Raw genomic sequence first — 9,200 nt, 5'->3', positions numbered from 1 at the left:
TACTAACCGCACAATATTTACTGACACTGAGCTGTGCAAATATAACACTGTGCAGACGTGCAACATTCTGCTGCAGTAGAATTCACTATTTGATATAACACTAACATTCCTGACAATAAATATCAATAGTCATCTTTTATGGTGTACATGCCTAACAATAACATTTATGAATGGAACATTCTCAACATGAATGCATAAATCCAAATAAATATAACTTAAATATACATGACCTCTTAAATAAAGTGAAAATTACCACCAACAAAATCATTTATAAAATGCTATAACACAAAAAATAACATAAGCAGCAGATTTTAAAATTAAATATACATACCAACTACAAAATATGCAGGTATTAAAGTGGAATACAACGGAAATGGAAATGAAAAGGCCTTATGGTGGTGCCAAATCAGAGCCTATTACCTTTTCTCAGTCTTTTTTTTACAGCTTCCTCACTTTGTCTGTCCTTTTCCTCACTTTGTCTGTCCCTTTCTGTACACCTTCTCTTGTCTTCACTGGAGCCTTCATCCTCATCATCTACACTGGTACTGCCACTGGCACTGTCACTGTCCTTCACCTCTTCCTCCACTTCCACACACCTTCCTGACAAAACTGAAGAGGGCCCTGGCTCTGTAGAGTGTACATGACACATATGATAATATATTCTTTAATATTAGTATTAATATCATAACCAAAATGTTGGTGATTAACATTTTATTTACCTAATACAGACTGATCACTCAACGCTTAAAACATCCTAAATAGACTAAAAGCAGTTTTTTTGTCTTATATAGATCAGTGGCTATGTGGGAAAATACTGTGTTTGAAATGTATAATTTAAATTAGATGTTAGCTTTTTGTTTTGATATATATATGTGTTGTATTCCAGTCTCCCTTCAGATATATTAAGTGGCATGTCATTCAACACAATGCTGCTCACCTCCTTCAGTTGGGAGAAAAGCTGGTTCAGGTTCAGCCTTATAGGGGGACAGGGCTGCTGAGCCTGAAGATTGATCTGTTGGTCCTGGCACCAGGGGGAGGGACAACTGATTTATTATGAATAGCTGATAAACATGTACCTGCATTTAATGTCAGCTAAAAGAGCAGTGAAATGAAAAACCTCTGAATTTTCTGTGAAGATATTAACAGTAGCCTGCTTAATGTCAGCTTAGTAAAAAAAAACATTACAATTTACAATGGACTACGCTTAGCTAACAGACTAAATTCCACCACTCATGGACCACATCCACCGCATCCCTCCTCACATGCTTTCACTCTGCTAGAAAAGTGCTGCGTTTGGAGGCAGGAGTCTTAGGACCAAACCATTACATGTAAATAGAGGGGGGTGTACAGAGGCTTTGGATAATTAACTTTTGGAAGAAAATAAGTTAAATGAATCGTAAGTTTAGTCAGTAGCCTACTACGCAATATAACGTTATATTAATGTTAATTATTGATGAAAGGGCACTTACATTCTTTTTCTTAATGTTCTAAACATTTTGGGGCCCCCTGCTAGTCATGGGCCCTTAGAATCATCCTAACCTTTCACCCCCTTACGGCGCCCCTGCCTATGCATGAGGACTCGCAGGGATAAGTGTAATATGATTATTGGTGTCTGAACCTTTTGTAGATCACATAGACCTCATCTTCTTCCTGGACTATATTCTGCACTACTGCAATACTATGTCCCACCTCAATACAATTATCCCCCTGCTTTGTAGACAAGGTAAAACGACTACTGGAAACCTTTGTGTACTGTACAGCAACACTGAAATGTTGAGGGAGTGGACTATCGGTGTAGATTTTCTGTAAGACTGGTTCATCTGTTGGGAATGGAACCTCAAAACGTGGCTGTTCTGACAACCTTTTGACCACCTGTTGTAGAGGTTGGTGTGGCTTGCGTGAAAGATGCTTTATTTGGCCAAGATATTTCTCAAAAGGGAATCCTGAAACTAAATGTATAAGCTGGTGTACACTGAACACAATCTGACCCCTGACATACAACTGTCCAAAGTGTTCCACAAAGGAAATCATCAATCTATGCGCTAATTCAACCTTTTGGCCAGAAATTCCAGGAGACAAAAACAAATACATGGCTACTGAAAACAACATAAAGTTGTCATAAATCTCACTGGGAAGGCAATCCTTCAGAACTACAGGGCCCCAGTACAGTATGAAGGATCGGAGCTCTGTAGCTTTCCAACGATCCAGCTCATTCAAACCTCTTGGCTTGCGATTGAATTCACAAGGGGTGTGGGAGTGTAACCCCAGCAGTTTGCTTGATATACTGTTAACAGTTTGTGAAGGAAGCCTAGTGGCTAGATTGCCCTTTAACCACATATTCAACAGTTTTCTCATCACACCAAGACAACAGAGGTGCATATAATCAGGGGCGCCGTAAAGGGGTGAAAAGTTAGGACGATTCTAAGGGCCCGTGACTGACAGGGGCCCCAAACATTTTTAGAACATTAAGAAAAAATGTTTAAGTAACCTTTCATCAATCACCAATAATTAACATTAATATAACGTTATATTGATAATGTACTCACTAAACTAACGATTCATTTAACTTTTTTTCTTCCAAAAGTTAATTATCCAAAGCCTCTGTACACCCCCCTCTATTTACATGTAATGGTTTGGTCCTGCCTCTACACACTGTGCGGCACTGCTCTTTCTAGCAGCAGAGAGTGTGAGCATGTGAGGAGGGATGCTAGTACTTACATGTGTACGGTGTCTCAACGACTCACAAAGTCAGGCTTTCAAAAAAGAAAAGAAAGGAGAGAAAGTCAAGAGAGAGGTTCTAAATGGCGACAGTATTCACCCAGTTTTTCAAAAGAAAAGGTGGGTGTGGTCCATGAGTGGTGGAAATTAGTCTGTTAGCCAAGCTTAGTCCATTGTAAATAATAATTGTGATGTTTTGCTGACATTAAGTACTGTTAATATCTTCAGAGAAAATTCAGAGGTTTTTCATTTCACTGCTCTTTTAGCTGACATTTAACAAATGCAGGTATATTTTTAGCAGCTATTCATATAAATCAGTTGTCCCTCCCCCTGGTGCCAGGACCAACAGATCCATATTTAGGCAAGGCAGCCCCCCCCCCCCCCCCCCCCCATAATGCTTTGCAGTCTTGCCATGCTGTCCATTGAAAGCCAGTTGGCTAGAAAGCCGGACTTCAAGGACTTGATCAGTGACTTTGCCTGTAAGAAGGCTAGGCGCTGGGCTCTTGGTGAGTAAGGCTGAGCAAGGGCTCGTAATAACTGTTAAAGGGCAAGGCTATGGTAACAACATTGGATCACTACACACAAGATGCATGATGAGAAAAAGACTGAGAACAGGTAATAGGCTCTGATTTAGCACCACCATCAGGCCTTTTCATTTCCATTTCCGTTTTGTTGTCCATTTACACTTTAATACCCGCTTATTTTGTAGTTGGCATGTATATCTAATCAAATAACCTGCTGCTTATGTTATTTTTTTTGTTATAGTATTTTATAAATGATAATATTGGTGTTAATGTTCACTTTATTTTAATTTAAGAGGTCATGTATATTTAAGTTATATTTATTTGGATTTATGAATGTTCCATTCAAAAAAGTTATTAAAAAGGCATGTACACCATAAAAGATGACTATTGAGATCTATTGTCAGGAATGTTAGTGTTATATCAAATAGTGATTTCTACTGCAGCAGAATGTTGCAGTAGAATTTGCAGTCTGCACAGTGTTATATGTTCACCGCTCAGTGTCAGTAAATATTGTGCGGTTAGTATTGGACTACAAGATAGATGCAAGCCTGTACAGGTAGAGTTATTTAAAGCACAAATTAGTCGTTGGGTCTGGAGGTGTGGTTACAGCATTGTGCTTGGTTGGCGTTGCCTGTGCCTGGTGGGGCCCAATGTGATATACAGTCCCTGTTAAAGGACTGAGTGTCTGTTTCAAGTGATGTTCTTCATCAATCATATCACAATAACTTGAGTCTGTCCTGAGCCTGACATTTGTTTCAGGATAAGTCATTTTCTTCCTCCACACACCATGTTGATCACACTTGTCGCACCCTGAATAGCCATTATGTGACTTGATATTCTTAACGTAGGCTCTGGCTGGAGCATCACACACAAATGAGGAAACCAGTACTTTCAATCGGTTACCATTATGAACAACGCCATTAGCCAGTACATTTTTAAGTTCGCTAATAAATTGCTGCAGATACTCAACAACACACTTGGGCTTGCTTAAACCACAAAAAATACCGACAATAAATGGGGACTTAGTATAATCACATTTCAGAATTGCAAGTATAGGCCAGAATTGAAGTCTTGAACTCTTAAAGAGAGGGAGACCATCTATGTTGAACTGTAAAGTAAGAGTTCTGAGGCTCACTGGTAAACTCAAACTTTTAAATTGCGAAAGTATCCCTTGCACCAATCCAAAATGGTAGTACTCGCCACCTTGTATTTGAGTGGTTGCAACATCATGTTGAGTTCTTCCATCCTTAGGGAGCATAGGGTGAAAAAGATTTAAGATGGACAGCAGAGCAGACAAAGCAACCAGACTGATTGAGTAGGATGTTGCCCAATATCTTAGGCTCCTCATAAGCAGATCCTGACTAGGCTGATGCTCGTCATGGCTGTCGGAGTCAGAATCTGATTCAACATTCCCAGCCACACTACCATCAGTGTGATCATTTCCCATGTGTACATGATCTGATTCAACTTCATCATCTCCAGCTAAACTACCATCAGTATGATCATTTTCCATGTGTAGGCTACATGAGAAGCTGGTGGTGTATCTAGTTGGGAAGCGTGTGAGATTCTGAAGGGTGGTTCCCTATTCACACAGGGGTCTAAATGTGACTTGTTATTATAGAGAGTTTCCTCATATTCCTTAAGGATATCTTTCTCCATGTCCCTAACAGTTCTGATGACTCTATGTCTTTTAGACCAATAACAAGCCATCTTAGGTAAAGAGAGGTGGTGCTGCTATTATTACATTACTTGGCCTTGTGTATTGCAGTGATCCCCTCGACTCGTCTTTTAGTATAATCCTGAAAATGGAGGAAAACAAAGCAGATTAAAAAAAAGTATGCATAAACTAACAGTAAAAATATATATCAGCCTCCTGGTGCAATGCAAATATAACTGTACTGACGAAATTTCCTAGAATTACATGTTTTATTCCATGGGTCTTCAACCGGGAGTCCAGGACCCCTAGGACATACATTTTACCCAAATATCCTATATGATGCTTTAGCTTGACTTTATCAGACCAACTTTGATGTAATTTCTGTAGGATGTAGGGATGCCAGAAACTGACCATGATCAAAATCGGCGGGGTCGAAGTGTAACAAGCTGCAGTAGCAGTCTGCACTCTGCGCAGCCTGCACTGCTGGCTTCCTCCAAGTTTACAGTAAAACAAACTGGTGGTGTGACCAATGGCCATTTACAATTATTAATACTATTACTATTATTAGCATTAGTCTATATTTTGGTTGAAACTAAGCCAGGAAAAAAAACAAAAACATAAATAATAATAAAAATATATAAATAAAATCGAATTTTAAAACGTATCTTCGATTATGGAGACTGTAACAAATAATCGAATAATCGCTGGTATCCCTAGTAGGATGGTAGAGTTTAATGTCAGATTGTGTTAGCTAGCGTATCTGCTGCGTTAGCTAGGTGCTAACTGCATCATGCAATGAACGGTTTAATTAATCTATGATATAGGCTATATCATAACAAAAAATATGCACAATTTTACCCAAATATCCTAAATAATGCTTTAGCTTGACTGTATCAGTGGATACTTTATGTAATTTCTAGGGCTGTCAATAGATTAAAAAAAATTAGCTAATTAATCACACACATTTCTGTAATTAATCGCGATTAATCTATCAATAAATTAATTGCATTTTTCTACTTAAGACTGAAGCTTATAATGAATATTTAGTTATGTAAAATCATCAAATTAATGTAGAATAAACACAGAGAAAGTATATTTAAATTCAAAGACCATTTTAATGGCTTAAGGTGCACATATGCTCAGTGCAAATACAAAACATAATTCAGAACATTGAACATTTTTCACTCCATAGACATAATTTACTTAGTCCTTTTTTACATTCAGCCAGTTACTGAGGCAGACCAGTTTGTTTACGTTATGAGGGGACAAAGAAGCTCGCTTCTTTTGTACGATGTGGCCTGAGAGTGAGAACAACCTCTCACAAGGCACTGTGGTTGCAGGGGTTGACAGGTACTTGCGTGCAATGGGTGGCAGCCTGGCATGTGCTCCCTCTCTCTTTGACCACCATTGTAGTGGACACCCCTCTATGTCCATTTTTGGCTCTGCTTTGTAGCGATCCAGACAATGCTCTATGGACTCCTCCTCGTCATCTGTATCTGAATCAGAAGAACACAGCAAGATGGACATCCTCCTCCTCTTCTTTGGTGACGGCTCCTCTGTTGTCTCAGCAGGTGGTTGTTGTGCACATGTCTCTCTCATCATCAGGTCGCGTACTGAAGCCCACACCTCACTCCTTTCATCTTTTGTAAGGCACTTAAGGTCTTTAAACCTAGGGTCAAGGGCAGTAGTGATCTTCAGCCATTTGAGGTTGGTGCTATCCTTCCGTTGAGCTAGGTCTGTGGTAAAGGCCTTCTTGAACCTCAGAACATAAACTGGATCATCGTCTGAGGTAACTCTGAATAACTCTGATAACTCTGAACAAGTGGCGTAAGGCTGGCAAGACCAATGAACAGGAGACATACTGCTCTCCCCCCAGCAGTTCAGTCACATATCTGCAATGGAAAGCACAAGGTGTTAAACATTTCAGTAAATCTTTATTAACAACACAGAGAACCAGTGCACGCACGCACACACTGGTGTGAGTGAGTGAGTGAGTGAGAGAGAGAGAGAGAAGCATACACACAGGTGAAAGAGAGAGGGAGAGAGAGAAAACAACATACACACACACGAGATGGAGAGAGAGGGAGGGAGAGAAAAACGTTACACATATACTGTACACAGGAGATAGGGAGAAAGAGAGGGAGGAGAAACAAGAAATAAATAACTTACCTGCAAGGTTCAAGTAGTTCCTCCAGCTTTTGCAATTTGGCAAGCTCCGGGTCAGTCACCATGGCAACCTTGCTCTTTTGCTGCGCCAGGGTAGTGGTCAGTGGAGATTCGTTTCTCTGCATCCTCTTTACCATCTCCAGCGTAGAATTCCATCTTGTTGCAACGTCCTGAGCAAGTGCTTCTTGCTTAAGTCCGTGTGCAACTTGCTCTTCGTTTAATTCCTGAGCGTTAGATGGACTATGTTTAAAGTGCGCGACAATCTTGCGACATTTGGCCAGAACACTTTCAAATCCACTGTCTTTAAGTGAGACTGTGACCGTTCTTTGCAGACTCTGGGCCATGCAAGGCAGGTGTTCAAATGGAAGTAGCCTTGCGGCAGCTACCATGTTTCGAGCGCTGTCAGTGCCGAGTGTGGTCAACTTTTCCTCGATTTCCCATTCGTTTGCAACATCCAGAAAATGGTTAGCACATGCTTCGGCATAATGTCGCTCCTCGGTTTTACTCACAGTAAGTGCAAACGACTGCAGAGTCCTGTCTTGATCAAGGAAATGCGCTGTGACGCCCAAATAATTATCGTTGTTGACAGACGTCCAGTGGTCACCTGTGACAGCGATGTGCTTTGCTTGCTCAAGCATGTTCGTCCGCTGTGCCCTCTCATCCTCATACAACGTGTGTATTCTTGACATAATGGTTCCTCTCGAGGGTAAATTATAAGAGGTATCTCCCGATGCAACACAAATTACTTCTCTCAGTCCATCATCCTCTACTGTGCTAACTGGGAGGCAGTTTTTAACTAAAGTAACCAAGGAATTGGTTAACTTTTCACTTACAGGTTTCGTTATTCGCCCACGAGTGCCACACTCCTGTAGTGTAGACTGGCGAGGTCCCGTGGAGGTAATTTCAGCAGGGTGTTTTGCTCTGAGGTGATACACTAAAGACGTGCTACTTCTGTGGTAATTAAATTCGGCTTTGCAAACTGTGCAAATTGCCTTGGTTTTGTCCAACGAGCCGTCGGGCAACTTTTTAAAATGAAACTTTCCCCCTAAAAGTCCGCCCTTATCCATCTTTCTGCCATAGACTCTCCTTTAGTTAGGATAGATGTTTGCCCGGTTTGCCCGCACAAGTGAACAAAGGTTATGGGTCAGCCGCCACCGGAAGTAAACAAAACCACGTTAATTGCGTAAATTTTTTTTAATGCATTAAATGTTTAAAATTAATCGCCAAAATTAACGCGTTAACTTGGACAGCACTAGTAATTCCTGTAGGATGGTAGAGTTTAATGTCAGATTGTGTTAGCTAGCGCTGCGTTAGCTAGGTGCTAGTCAGGGCAATAAAATATCAACTGCGTCATGCGATGAACGACATTAAATTCGTTGATGATATATATTTTTATAAGTAATTAGTTCCCTCTTTTGCGCTCTGGATAGCCTAAAAACAAAACATAACAGGGTGTAACTGAGGTAAACATATAGAGTAGGTATGCGCAAAGGTTACATTTCCTACAGATTTGTGATATCTGTCTCTTCTCTTCAGGTGGCTTGGCAGCAACTGAACTGAAGCCTGCCTTCCTCCACACCCTGAGGTGTACGCTCTTTCACGTGACCAACGTGCAACAGGCATGACGGGTAATCTGTGACGTTTCGCTCTCTCAAAAGTTGGGCCATTTTGTCTTCATGCACAGCAGCTCTCATAGGAAAGAACCAGACCCCGCCTCCGACGCTGTATCATGATCTCGCCCGAGAGGGGGAGCGCCACACGTTGAAACAATGTCAATTCAATGTAGGGAATTTCAACGTTGAAAAACCGGCATCTATATTAAATTGATTCAACAACATTTTTTCAAACGTTGAAATGGTATCTGTAATGACATATCGAATCAACATTGATTTTTCAACCTCAACCAAAAATAACCAATTTAACCAAAATCCAATGATGAATTAATATCTTTTGCTATCTGGGTACCTCTCTCCTGGGGCGGTGGCCATTGATGTCTCAAAACTAAAACACACAATTTTGTGTCCAAAGGAGACTTTAAAGGGGTCCTATTCTGTTAGTTTTCAAGTTCATATTTGTATCTATTGTTTTTGTTTAACCCTGAGCCCATGATTAGCCGAAAAGAGTCCAGGAAGCCT

The 9,200-nt window shown here is 40.5% G+C and overlaps 1 long non-coding RNA gene across 1 annotated transcript; it reads right to left on the bottom strand.

The window, feature by feature from the left end:
* Window positions 1-253: 253 nt before the first annotated feature.
* On the bottom strand, window positions 254-1,216 carry LOC307033876. The gene is made up of 2 exons (XR_013806694.1): window positions 938-1,216; window positions 254-627 (listed from the first exon to the last, which is right to left on the bottom strand). It is a non-coding gene; the product is annotated as an uncharacterized lncRNA (long non-coding RNA).
* Between the last annotated feature and the right edge of the window lie 7,984 nt (window positions 1,217-9,200).

Source organism: Notothenia rossii (assembly GCF_949606895.1).
Source record: "Notothenia rossii genome assembly, chromosome: 3".
Classification (NCBI taxonomy): domain Eukaryota; kingdom Metazoa; phylum Chordata; class Actinopteri; order Perciformes; family Nototheniidae; genus Notothenia; species Notothenia rossii.
The sequence above is the reverse complement of the archived record's forward strand: the minus strand, read 5'-3'. Positions and strand labels throughout refer to the sequence as shown.